Genomic DNA, 13,759 nt, shown 5'->3' on the forward strand with positions numbered 1-13,759 from the left:
AAGTAAGTACACCCTCCCATCTGCCCTAACAAGAGACATTTTTCATCCATCATAGTGATTTTAATGGTGAAAAATTAAACCCTAGTTGCTTCAAAATTGTCTTGCAAAACTATCTAGGGTTTTTGTTATTCTGGCCATTTTCACTCCCTTGTATGATTTTCCCACATCCCATCCCCTTGCACTAAATTTCCATAATTCCATTCGCCTTTCCCTCTCCCATTAACACTCACCTAACCCCCTGTTAGCGCTGCTATACAAAAGGATAAAATGGATCCAAAAAAACTCCCAAAGTCTACAAATCTGCTTAAAATCATGCCAAGGGATCCATGCATGCTGTTGAACTCTCCAATTTTGGGTCAAAGGTCATCCACCGATCGAAATAGTTGTAAGAGGAGAGCCCTTGGAGGGTCGACAATGCACTATCAGGTGGTGGAAACACTACAAAACCATGAAAAAACCCGCAGGCACAGGCTTAAATGATGGTGACACAGTAGTCGTTAGATCTGGCCAGACAATGGTCCAGATCTATTCGGCGGATCGCAATCACACATTTACCCCGCTGCCTCTTATTGCCCTTGTATTCCACCGCTGCGTTTTGCGATGCAATCTGATCACCCATGTGTGTTAAGGCTCTACCCTTTGTCTTCCCCGATGTGATATCGCGATCGCTCCTCCGCTGTCTGATCAGTCCCGACGATCCAACGGCCCATGTTGTTTGTGCCTGCTTTTGAAGTACCGATGTGATGTTCATCAACAATCGCAAGTCGCAGGGTCAGGGCTTGATGTTAATGTAGACCACTCCATTTCCGCCGATGCGATATCAGGTGTCGGATCCGATATGACTCACCATTCCTTTGTATAAAGTTTCATGTCCACTTTTCCCACCCCTTGCCTGTCACATCCATCTCTGAATTTATGTGTTCATTTTTGGCCGTCTGATGATCCCACCTCATAATCCGACAGTGTTCGCAAGCTTTCGCTCCGCCAACCCACTCATTAGTTAGCCCTCGAGGAAGTGGTTACCCGCCTTCCACGCGTCTTCATTTTACTGCATCACATCCATTTATACGTAAACCACCCTTGGCCATAAAGCGGTGCGGGGAAACCATTTATCGCCCTTCTGGTATGGCTCCCTGCCCATTAACTCGCGATCAACTCTGCCGCCCATTAATCATTGGATCTCCCCGATTATGATCTAATGGTCCATGATCTTCTGTTCAATTTCCTCCCAGATGGCTTCCATACACTGACCTCCGCCGTTCGATTACATGATCCGACAGTTCATGGTTCTCTTCTGCCTTGCCTCTCGGTAGCTCTTTCCGCGTGACCTCCTCTGTTGTTTTTATTCATCCGATGACTGATATTGCCTCTGTGTATTCCATCGCAGCCCAACAATTTTGGTGTTTTGAGCAGTCCTGCATGCCTGAAGGAGAAAGAGATGATCCATCTACATGCGCATTTAATCATCAACTAGCACAGTTAAAGAGAAGCATGGTCAAGGACGAGATAGTACTTCCTCGAGCAGTTGAATCCATTTAGTAGTTATGGACATTTATTCATGAAACATTCCACCTGTTCAAGGAGTACACCAGAGTACAAAAAGAAGCATTTTGTTCATTAAAATGCTCAGATTGTAGCAGAAAAGCCATATCTAACTGTAAATGTGGTTGGTGATCAATTAAGATACCTCCACGCATAGACCAGCAAAGCAATTTTGTAAACAGATTCTATATATACCCAGAAACTAGATGTAATGGGTTGATGAGTGTTAGATGAGTGCTAGTTTGTTGTAAGCTTCAACTTCTGGAGACTGTAAATACCGTGAGACCTGCCGTGTCTGGTCTTCATTTCCAACTAATACAAGCTTATTTTACTGTCATTTGCTCACTTTTCACTTCTTCTATGTTCTAGGTTGTGCTTGTTTTGCATTTATTCGTGTGCTGTGAACGTTTAGCATCAGAGGGGCTGTCATCCCACCTCTGTGTTAAAATTTAGCATGTATCATTGAATTTGCTTACAAGTTTCTGTTGTTTTAATACTAGAGAGTTGTCATCATGTCTGTGTATTAGGTAACAGTTTTACAGACCTCCTTTCTGGTTGCAGCCGGCCATCGCAGGGTCTTGTGTATCCGCTAGTGCAGTCAGTCTTCTCCATCGTCACATTTTGTTTAAACTATGAGTAATTGTGGTTGAAAGCCTTATAGTTTGTGGGTGTTCACCCATGTCTGGGGTCAATCATAGTAGGAGTGGTTATCTGGCTTGAATGTGCATCATTTCTTTCATTCATCCATCATTTTATCCAACATTTTGTTGAGTTTGTAATGTTCCTGAGCATCACTGATATACAACCTAGGTGAGTTTCTTGGGGTGATAACACCCCCTATCACCAAACACTAAACCATATACATATTTCCTACTATTCCCCAAACCCTAATTCCCTTTTCCTAATGCCTATCATTCCTTAAAAACCATACTGCTATCATCAAAACCCTCCTTTGCATGTATACCATTAGTCAACCCTTTTATTCCCAAAAGAAAAACAACAGTCACCCTATATTTAAGAAAATCTCTTCATACTCATCATTCTACACTCTATATTTACAAGTATGGAAATAGATTCAACTTATGAAAGGGATGATGAAACTGTTAGTGATTCTTCCCAACAGGTTCATGCACCAAGAAAACCACATAAGAGAGGAAAACACATCTGGGAGGATCCCGTCACTCTCATAGAGTTACTAGCTTTCCCTCTTGCAGTAACATGTTTTAAACATCAGTCTTGCTACTAGTTTTGTGAGATGGTGGAGAGGGTGAAATATCACCACGAGCTTGCTAGGTTATTTTTTCTTCACCTTCACAATGGTCAGGTGAACCTAGCTGGTGTCTCCTTCACTTTGACACCTGAAACTATTTCAGCAACAAGAGGTATTCCTAATGTGGGAGAACAGTGGAACAAAGGACAGCATGTGGGCAAAGAGCATTATCAGTCTTACATCAAGGCTAGTTATCAAAGGAAAATCAGTAGGGTCTTTCCTTTCAGATACCTACAAGACACTTATGCTCCACTCATGAATCTTGTTATCAAATATTTCACCTGTGAGGGGAGGTTTTCTCACTTATACACTTACCATGTTATATTGTTGATGCACTTTACTAGAGTGAGGAAAATGATCCTTCCCTATTTCATATGCAGAAATATTGAGAAGATGGCTACATTGGTGCAAAGGAAACCTCTTGCTCAACAGTTCAGTAGCATTTATCATTTTTCATTGATCAAAATTGTTGTTTTGTATCAGCTGAGCTTGCTGAATATTTCATGGGGTACCTTCATTTCACATGAGGTTTTCAAAGGCCCTCAGGTGACTCCATCAGTGTTTCAAGAGGAAGGAGGGCCTTCAAATCAACCAGAGGTTCATGAGACTCAAACTACAGGAGTGCCAGTATTTTTCACTTATGAAAAGGGGACAGGGAGACTATTTGCAGCTGCCAAATGAGTATTATCTCCAATAGGGGTGGAAGGGGTATCATTCTCTTCATCGGACAATAGGCAAATGCTATCTTCACCTAAGGTGAAAGGGGCTTTGCCTTCCTCTTCAGCAGAGCAGGTAAAAGATAGAGGAAAGCAACCAATGCATGATGAAGGGCCTTTTGAAGGCCAAGAGAGAGATTTCATTTTGGTTGAGGAAGAGGACATTGATTTGGGCTCCCAAAGCTCAAAGCTCAAGGATGAGATCATCAAGAAGAAAGAAGTTGAGATCCAAAGCCTATCACTTGACCTTGAGAGGGCTAAATGGGTCATTAATTCCTTGAGCAACAGAATAAGAAATTGGAGGACAAACAAACAATCATGGAGCTGCAAAACATAAGGGAAAACTAGCAATTGGCAAAGAGAAGGAAAATCAAGCTAACTTCACTAGAGCAAGAAATAGAGGCCATCGAGAAGCATGGTTGGAAAGAATCAATATCCACCTTGAGAAGTTGCTGGACAAGGCTAATAAGGAGAATAAGATGTTGCAACACATAGATTATCACTATTTGGCCTAGAACAAAATTTGTAAAACAAGGATAAGAAGTCTAAAAGTCAAGTTAAGGAGAACTTTGAGGAGAAAGAAAGAGCAAGATAAGCTCAAGATCTTGGCTAAAGCTTCATTGGCCCAGCATAGCACTTAACATAGATCATTCATGTCAAATTTCAAGAAATTTGGTGAACTTTTTGGCATTTTTGAATTTTTCAGGGAAAAAACAGGTTTTTTCGGCAGGTGCATAGCACCACCGGCGTTACGCTTTTGATGGGGACCTCCATTTGAAGAAAAATTTTCATTTTTGGGTTCCCCATGAAAATTTATGCATACTCAGAAATTTCTAGGAAATTTTGACAAGTTTTGGGTCTCCAAAAGGGCCAAAAACACCCAAAAAATGCCCTCTTTGCCACTTTTTGGCCACACATGAAGCAGTCTTGGGAGATTGCAATTTTGGAGGGGAACATGGACTCCAAATCAAAAAATTCAAGTTTCTCCAGAAAGTAGACTCACTAGGATTTCCAACAAGCTATCCTGCTCTTGATTTGGAAGTTGGGAAGCCTTCCAAAAGCAGCTTGGAAAAAGCGGTACGCATAGAAAAAATGATGCTACACAAAGAATGAAAAAGTGCCAATTTTGCCTGTTTGCTCAAACTTTTGCCTAGTTTCTTCCAGTTTGACTTTTTATCTCTTATGGTCAAATTCATGATATGATATGATGTAAATTCATGTACTATAATGTAAAAATGATAAAAATTGACTCATTGAGGTACATACATTAGTTATAGGTGGTTTTGAACTGAATGAATCAATTTCCATAGTTTTAGAGGGAAGCTGTTCCACTACCTATTTTTCAGTTCCTACTTTAGACCTTGTTGAAACAGCTCCTAGACTCATGGATTCAACCCCTAATGGTTAGAATAGGTGGTTTGATACCTATATCTTGTAGTTTCTTAGTCATTTGTTAGGGTTGGACTCTTGTGGATGCATTGAGCACTATTGTACATCACTTTTGTAGTTTGGAAAGGAAATAAACCAGGGTTTTGCAGCATTTTGTGGGATTCTTGTGGTAATGTGATTTAGCATTGTTTTCTTCTCAGTTATTCAATGATCTCATGTTCATGTGTGCCATCATTTATTTTATTCTTCATGGCTAAATGAATCAAGTGTAAAAGGTAGAATTCATTGATGTTTCAGTGCTCTGCCTTGGGGTTTATTTAGTTTTACATGTTTTCTACTGTTTGAAGAGGACTCACGACTTTTGCATGCCCTCTCCAGCTCCTCACCAGTATTTAGACTAACCATTACACTAATTTCAAAGTGCTAAAACACTTGCCTACCTTTCCCCACAGAAACCTCTGCAAATTTGTGTTAATTTCCTGGACCCAAAGCTGCCTTCCCATCTGATCCAGCAACTCAACCATTAAATTTAATCAAATTCCTCTGAGCAAGCATACCTAGCCTAAAATTAGTTTTTATATTAGTCATCTAAAGCCTTGATAAATTTTGATTAAGATTGACAAGGAGAGAGCCCTCTCCCAACCTAGTAGGGCTAGCTGCCAGGTTAAGCATGGTTTGATGTTACCCTAGAACTACCTTTCTTAGCCTAAGGTAAATTTAGGCCCTAACATATTGGCGACCATACTGGGGAAGAAAAATTTGTTTGTTCATTAATGTTATTTGCTTTATAAACTACAAACAGAGCCTGAAATTAGCCAGGTAGCCTTCAAACTGCTCTTGCTTTGTGAGTGCATAAGTAGATGAATGCTGCTTTAGTTAATCTCCAGTTTAGTTTTATAAACTAAATATATGACTTGCAAATTTCCCCAATACATTAAGAAATTCTAGAATTTTGGATGATGAGTTTAGAATTCAACAGGCTGACCAGATTGTAATGTCAATTTGATTTTTAGGAATAATTCAACACACTAGCTTCCAGAAGATACACCAGAGCCAATCCTCATCCTGATCCTCCTCATGTGTATGAAAACCAAAATCTCATTCCAATAATTCTCCGCTAAGAAAGTTCTGTGATTCCTGTGTTTAGATCTCATTCATGCCCGGTTGTTTTTGAATATCTTGAAGATCTCCCATTTGATGAACATTTTGATCTATCATTGTTTGAAAATAAGTTTGAAAGTGCACTTGGTGCTACTGTTCTAAATATGGAGTTTGTTAAAGATCTTGAAACTGAAAGAGAAAATAGATCAATTGATGGTTATATTCTAAATCTTCAATTTTCAATTGTGGCTACCAATATTCCCAAATTCTTATAATCTGCATCTGCTACTCTTGGTTCATCTGTTGTTGTGTCTAGCTCAAAAATTCCTACTGAGCCTCCTTTTATTCCTACCATTCTCGTGCAACCCACCATATCTGATAAAGTTTTGCAGTGCCTTCACCTCCATCCACTTCTTCTACACCTTAAACATCAAATATTTCTTCATCTCCTTCGACACCTCATACACTGGTCACATCAGTTGCTATCATTGTTCCAACTCCTCCTACCTCCCCAAGGCCAGTTTCCAATCCACCTCGAGAAATGGCTGCTAGATATGCACCTCTCGTTTTGCCACAGAATGTGGATGCCATGCCTGCTGATTACCAAAGTAAAATCCCATTTTTTTATGCTTCCCAATGTATCACAACAAAACAACATGTCGATAGGATGAGTGATTTCTTTGATCTTCATGAGATAGATGGAGAGAATGTAACTATGAGATTATTTGTGCAAACTTTTGGAGGTGAAGTGTGAATGTGGTTCAGAATTGCCTGTTGGAACAATCAATTCACTGGAGGTTCTTCATAGACAATTTCTGGATCATTGGGAGGTTAAGAAAAATCCACTCCAAATCCTTTCCGAGTATGAAAACATAAAGAGGAATGTTGGTGAAGGTGTCCAAGATTACTCTGTTAGATTCAATACTGTTTATAATGCCATTCCAGCTGATATCAAGCCACCTATGGGGCTGGCTTTGATCAAATTTCCCAATGGTTTTGATCCCGACATGGCATATCAATTGAGAGAAAGAGACCCAGCTACATTGGAGGATATGCAGAAAATTGCAGTAAGTGTGGAGGCAAATCTGCTAGCTAAGAGAGCTAGGAAAAAGACGAAAAAGAAAGTGACCATAAAGGAAGAAGCTTCTTCCTCAGATCAAGTGATTCGTAAGCTTGAGAAAATTTTTGATAGATTAACCATTGTAGATAAGCCTGAGACGCGGGTCATAAATCCAAATTTCTGTGGTCAGCAACAACCACAGTTTAGAACCAAGAAACGGGAGCAAAGAGCTCAAGATCCATCAACTCAACAGCAAGTCAAAATACCATTCCAGCATAACTATGTCCATGGCACTAAATCAGAGGATGATGAGGCTCCAATAGGAGAAGAGAATCACTTTTTTACACTAGATGATTTTCCAATTTATATCACCGAAGATGAAGAGTATTCAGAAAGTCCAGTTGTACAAAAAGATAAAGATTTTATATTGGAAAATGAAACAGTCCTAAAAGAGGAATCGGATGAATATCAGAGAGGATACATGAATGCATTGACAGTGCAGCAAAGGCAATACTTGCTCAGGAGTAGGGACAGACCGATCAATCCAATTCAGAAGTGGAAGGAAGCACAACCAGCAAATGAAAAATCAAATCAGCCAAGTGCAACAAAGAAGAAGAATGAAAAGAAAGATGCTCCAGTCAAAGAGGTAGAGAAAACTATAGGCTTTAGCTTAGAAAATGAAATTGCTAAGTTAAAAGTTTCAATACCTTTGACTGAATTAATGAAGAACAACAGTTATAAAGGTCAAGTGGCAAAGATTTTGAATATAGATCCTCTGTCTGATATGGTAAATGTGGAAGATGACCAACCTAAACTTATCTTTGGTCTAGCATTAGAAGGCCAATATGAGGATAGTGATGTAGCTCCTTTTTACATCAGCCTTAGATTGCATGATTATGTTTTGCACAACACCATGTTTGATTCAGGAGTGTCTCACAATCTGATGCCAAAGGCAATTATGGAAAAATTGGGTTTGGACATCACTCGCAAGTACCATGACCTTTATTCCTTTGATTCTGGTAGAGTCAGATGTATTGGTATCATTAAATATTTGGTTGTAACTTTGGATTAGATTCCAGTGAAAAATGTTCTTATGGATGTAGTTGTGGCTGACATTCCCCGTAGATTTCGCATGCTTCTATCTAGGTCATGGGGTGCAAAACTCAAAGGGATATTGCAATTAGATTTCTCCTATGCCACTATTCCCATGTTTGGTCAAATGAGGAAATTATATAGGGAGAAAAAGATGAATTATATGATCACGAGCAAGGAGAAACCTTTAAATCATCCAATTAATTATGTACATACAGACTTAGAATCTTTTGTTCTTTATTCTGACAGTGGTTTCAATGATGTAAATAGTCAATTAGCTAAAGTTGAAGATATACCAGAGATAATAGAAAATTTCAGAGCTGTACTTGATCAAGAGAGACAAAGGCTTGACAGTACTGCTGAACAATCAACATTCCATCAGCAACAGCAAATTGATGGACAACAGCCAAAGGTAGAAGAGCAGGAAGAATTCTAGCACTTGGAGGAAGAAGCCAGTTTGTGGAGTATGGACTTTGAAGGAGCAATAGGTAGGGAAGGTGCTGGAGTTGGTATTTGGATATGCAACCCTGTCTTCTCACCAAATAAAGTACCGAGTAATGTAAGAGTTTTTTCATATAATCTGGCTTTCGATTGTTCCAATAATGAAGCGAAATATGAGGCACTAATTGCAGGCTTGAAAATCCTCAAAAAGTTGAATAAAAAGAGAATTTCAGTTTATGGCGACTCCGAATTAGTAATCAAGAAAGTCAAGGGAGAATACCAAGCCAAACATTCTCAAATGAGGGCTTACCGTAATGTGGTTTTAGACATTTTGAGGTTTTTTCCAGATTATACTTTGACATGTGTTCCTTGTGTACAAAATGTTATCGCAGATTCCCTTGCTACAATGGCAAGTAAATTGAAGATTCCGATGAATTCAAACAATAAGTTTGAAATTCATGTGAAGCATCGCCCAGCTGTCCTTGACAATCAAAGATATTGGTAGGTATTTCAGGATGACAAAGAGATTGAAGAATTTCTGCGAAATGAAGGTAAATATCAAAACAATTCTATAGATGGAAAGCAAGATAATGGTGAACCAGACTTAGAAGTAAATCAGATGGAAGTTTTACAGCTGAAAGACAATGTCATCCCTAAAGGCCTTATACCTCTAGAGGAATTATTTGACCAATATGATGTAGCCCGGAAGCCAAGTTTAATGCCAACTGAAATGGGAGTTGAAGATGTGAATATTAGAACAAAAGAAAATCCAAATATGGTGAAGTTGTCAAAGGCCTTATCTCCTTAGGTAAAGGCAAAGTACATTAGTCTATTGTCTTCATTTACTCATGTATTTGCATGGGACTATACATATTTGAAGGAGTATAATAAAAGTATAATTCAGCACATCATTCCAATCAAGCCAAACCAGAAGCCATTTTGCCAAAAGTTGAGAAGGATCAATCCAAAGTTGCTACCATCAATAGACAAGGAGGTGAACCGATTATACAAGGCTGGTATAATCGTTCCAATAAGATTTTCAGAATGGATTTCCAATTTGGTGCCTATGCGGAAGAATACAGGTGAGATTAGATTATGCATTGATTTTAGAAATCTGAATAAGGTGTCTTTGAAAGATAATTATCCATTGCCAAAATTGGACCACATACTCTAGAGAGTGGTTGGGGCATCCCGTATTTCGCTGCTCGATGGGTATTCTAGGTATAATCAAATTTTGGTCCATGAGGATGTCAAGGAAAAAAAAGCATTCACCACTTTGTGGGGGACATTCCATTATGCCAAGATTCCATTCGGTTTAAAGAATGTTGTTGCAACTTTTCAGCGGGCTATGGATAACGCCTTTGCAAATGAGAAAGATGTATTTTTAGTTGTTTATCTTGATGATTTGACAGTTTTTTCCAATTCAGATGAGGAGCATCTTTATCATTTGAAGATTGTTTTTTAGTGGTGTAGAAAGTATGGCATATCTCGTAATCCCAAAAAGAGCTTGTTTGCCATGGATGAAGGGAAGCTTCTTGGTCACATCATATCTAAGGAGGGCATCTACATCGATCCTGCTCAAGTGGAAGCTATTCAGAAAATTGATTTTCCTCGTAGTAAAAAGGAGATCCAAGCATTCAACGGTAAGATGAACTTCTTATGTCATTTTGTGCCAAATCTAGCTGAACATTTGAGGGAAATTAAAAACATGTTGAAGACAGATAGTGTGGTAAAGTGGACCGAAGAAGCCATCAAGTATTTCAATTTGGTAAAGTTGGCTCTTTCTTCAGCTCCGATTTTGATCATCCCAGATTATTCCAAAGATTTCATTTTATTTTCATTAGCTTTAGAGCATACTATGGCAGCGGTCTTAATGCAGAAAAGAGATCAGCTTGAGAAGCCAATCGCCTTTTTCAGCATAACAATAAGAGATGCAGCCTTAAAGTATAACATTATTGAGAAGCAAGATCTTGCCTTGGTGAAAGCTTTGAAATATTTCTGAGTATATATTCTGCATTATCATATTCTTACTTATGTTCCTAACGCAACCGTCAAAGATGTTTTGGTACAGATAGATTTGGAAGGGATATGAGGAAAATGGATCGTAGCTTTGTTAGAATATGACTTGGAGATAAAGCCAACAAAGATCATCAAGGGGCAGGGTCTAGCAAAACTGATGGTGGAGTGTAATTTTCATGCCTTGGACATAAACTTGATTGCTGCTATGTTCGAAGAAGATGAAGACAGCTCACTTGTTTGGGTATTTGAAATTTTTATCCATTCTCGTTGGTATTCAGATGTTGTATATTTGCTCCAGCACCTTTCACTGCCATTGGGGATGGCTAAAAACAAAAGTAGAACTATGAAATTAAAGGTTGCTAAATTTTGTATTATGAATAATGCATTGTATTGGAAATATCCTGGAGGTATGTTGCTAAATTGTTTGGTTGAGGAGGAAGCAAAACAGGTCATGGATGATTTTCACAAGGGAGATTGTGGAGGTCACCTATTTTGGAAGACGACGACAAATAAAATTTTGAGAGTAGGGTACTATTGGACTACCCTCTTTGCTGATGTTTATAAAACTATTACAAGCTGTCATGAATGTCAAATTTTTCAGGGAAGGAGAAAATTACAGCCACCACCTCTCACGCCAGTTGAAGTAAGTGCTTCGTTTCAGTAGTGGGGCCTAGATTTTATTGGAGAGATCCACCCTACATCTTCATCTCAACATAAGTGGATCTTAACAGTGACAAATTATCTTACAAAATGGATTGAGGCAATCCCCACTCGACAGGCTACAAATGCGGTAATAATTCAGTTTCTTGAAAATAATATTTTGTCACGTTTTGGTTGTCCTAACAAGCTAATTACAGATAATGAAGCAACTTTCAAATCCAAAAAGTTGATTAATTTTTGTAATAAATATCAAATTACCTTGGGGCATTCTACTGCATACTATCCGCAAGGTAACGGATTGGCGGAATCTTCAAATAAATCATTGGTTAACATCATCAAAAAGCTACTGGAAACAAACAAAAAGAGTTGGCACAAGAAGCTAGTTAATGCACTATGGGCGGATAGAGTAAGTCAGAAGAAATCAATTGGCATGTCTCCGTTCGAACTAGTATATGGTGTTGACATGGTGTTCTTGACATCTCTCGCAATTGGGTGGTAAAAATTCTGCATGAAGCTGGTAGCGAGGAGGATCATTTTCAACGAAGAATAAACCAAATGATCCATTTACAGTAGATGAGAGAGGAGGTTTTCTAGAATACCTTCAGGCTGCAAGAGAGAATCAAGAAAATCTACAATCGTAAGGCAAAGGCAGATAAGTTTCAGATTGAAGACATAATGCTCAAGTGGGATGCTAGAAACGAGGACAAAGGCAAGCATGGAAAGTTTGAGAATATATGGAAGGGACCATATAGAATTGCTGCATATCAATGTCAAAATGCTTTTCTCCTCAAAGAAATGAACGGGGAAGATTGTCCAGGAGGGCCAGTCAATGGTCGGCTGCTAAAACGGTATTATCTTTAAGAAATTTTCTGTTGTCATAATTTGTCATTGTACATACCATTTTATTTCCTTCATTGCAAGTGTGTACTGTCGTCATTCATTCAGTTTGGGGCCCGAAGTGAAGGCTATAAAATTGAAGGTCTGATGTCAGTTTTTGGTTATTTAGTGTGGATTGCTTGAGTCAGTTTTGAGTCAATTTCAGTCTTGTTTTGAGTCAAGATATTGGTTTTAGTTTGCTGAAGCTATTGACTTCATTTAGCCCAATGGAAGAGGCATTGTCTACTTTCCATAGATCTATAGTTCTTGGTACCTCCCAGGAGCTACCATCCCCATTGGAGCCAATGTTAGTGTCGGTATCTTCATCCCTCCATCAATGATCAAATTCTCTTTTTGCATGCATTTTAGGTGTCCCATCTAATCAGTTGCATTCCATTAGGTCATGGATCAACTGATGGAAGTGGTTGATTATCAAATTTCCCTCATGGTCTTTACCTGCTGGCCTATTTTCACAAGTTCAGGTCATTTACAGTCATTTTTTGTCATTTACATTTGCAAAAGCCATTTTTATGGTTTTAGGTCTCATTAGGTCTAGGGTTTGCCACCATGGTCTTCAAAAGCTCAATAAGAGGTCAACAGGCACATGAGGATGTTTAATAAGTTCATAAAATCACAAATTTCACTGATGATTTGCTTCAGAAAGGGTTTTTACCTCAAAACTCTGTTTTGAGGTGAAAACAGAGTTTTTCTATTTTCATGTACAAATTTTATGTAATTTTAATATTTTCATATATAATAAAACTTCAGCTACAACCCTTGGTCACCTTGCCAACTCTAGCACTCCAGCTACTACAAAAGAAACAAAAACATACAAGCATCATGTTCATCAAATGACAAAAAGAGCCAAAACTGGAAGACCTTATTTTGTGCAAGTGAGAGAGAGCCAGAAGAAAAATCGCACTTTGAGGAGAAAGAGGGAAACTTACAACAAAAATTCCAGTTTTCACCAATGCGACACACCTGGGCACTGGCACGACGCACTTTCCTGGCACTATGCATCGAGCGCAGGTTTTCCAAAGGAATTTGAATGGGCACTATGCAAAGAAACTGCGCTACGCACCTCGGTGTTGGCACGACACATCTGTTGGCCAGGCTTCAAAACGAATTTCATTACTTTTCCAAGCCTCCAAATTTGCAAATATCATCTCTTCAAGTAAGTACACCCTCCCATCTACCCTAGCAAGAGACATTTGTCATCCATCATAGTGATTTGAATGGTGAAAAATCAAACCCTAGTTGCTTCACAGTTGTCTTGCAAAACTGTCTAGGGTTTTTGTTATTCTTGCTATTTTCACTCCCTTGTATGATTTTCCCACATCCCATCCCCTAGCACTAAATTTTCCTAATTCCCTTCCCCTTTCCCTCTCCCATTGATACTCACCTTACCCCCTATCACCAAACCCTAAACCCTATACATATTTCCTACTATTCCACAAACCAAAATTCCCTTTTCCTAAACCCTATCATTCCCTAAAAACTCTATTGTTATCATCAAAACCCTCCTTTGCACTTATACTATTAGTCAACCCTTTTATCCCCAAAAGAAAAACAACAGTCACCCTATATTGAAGA

This window comes from Pinus tabuliformis, chromosome X (genome assembly GCF_031772625.1).
Source record: "Pinus tabuliformis cultivar Carrire ecotype Pingquan chromosome X, CPIR1, whole genome shotgun sequence".
Lineage (NCBI taxonomy): Eukaryota > Viridiplantae > Streptophyta > Pinopsida > Pinales > Pinaceae > Pinus > Pinus tabuliformis.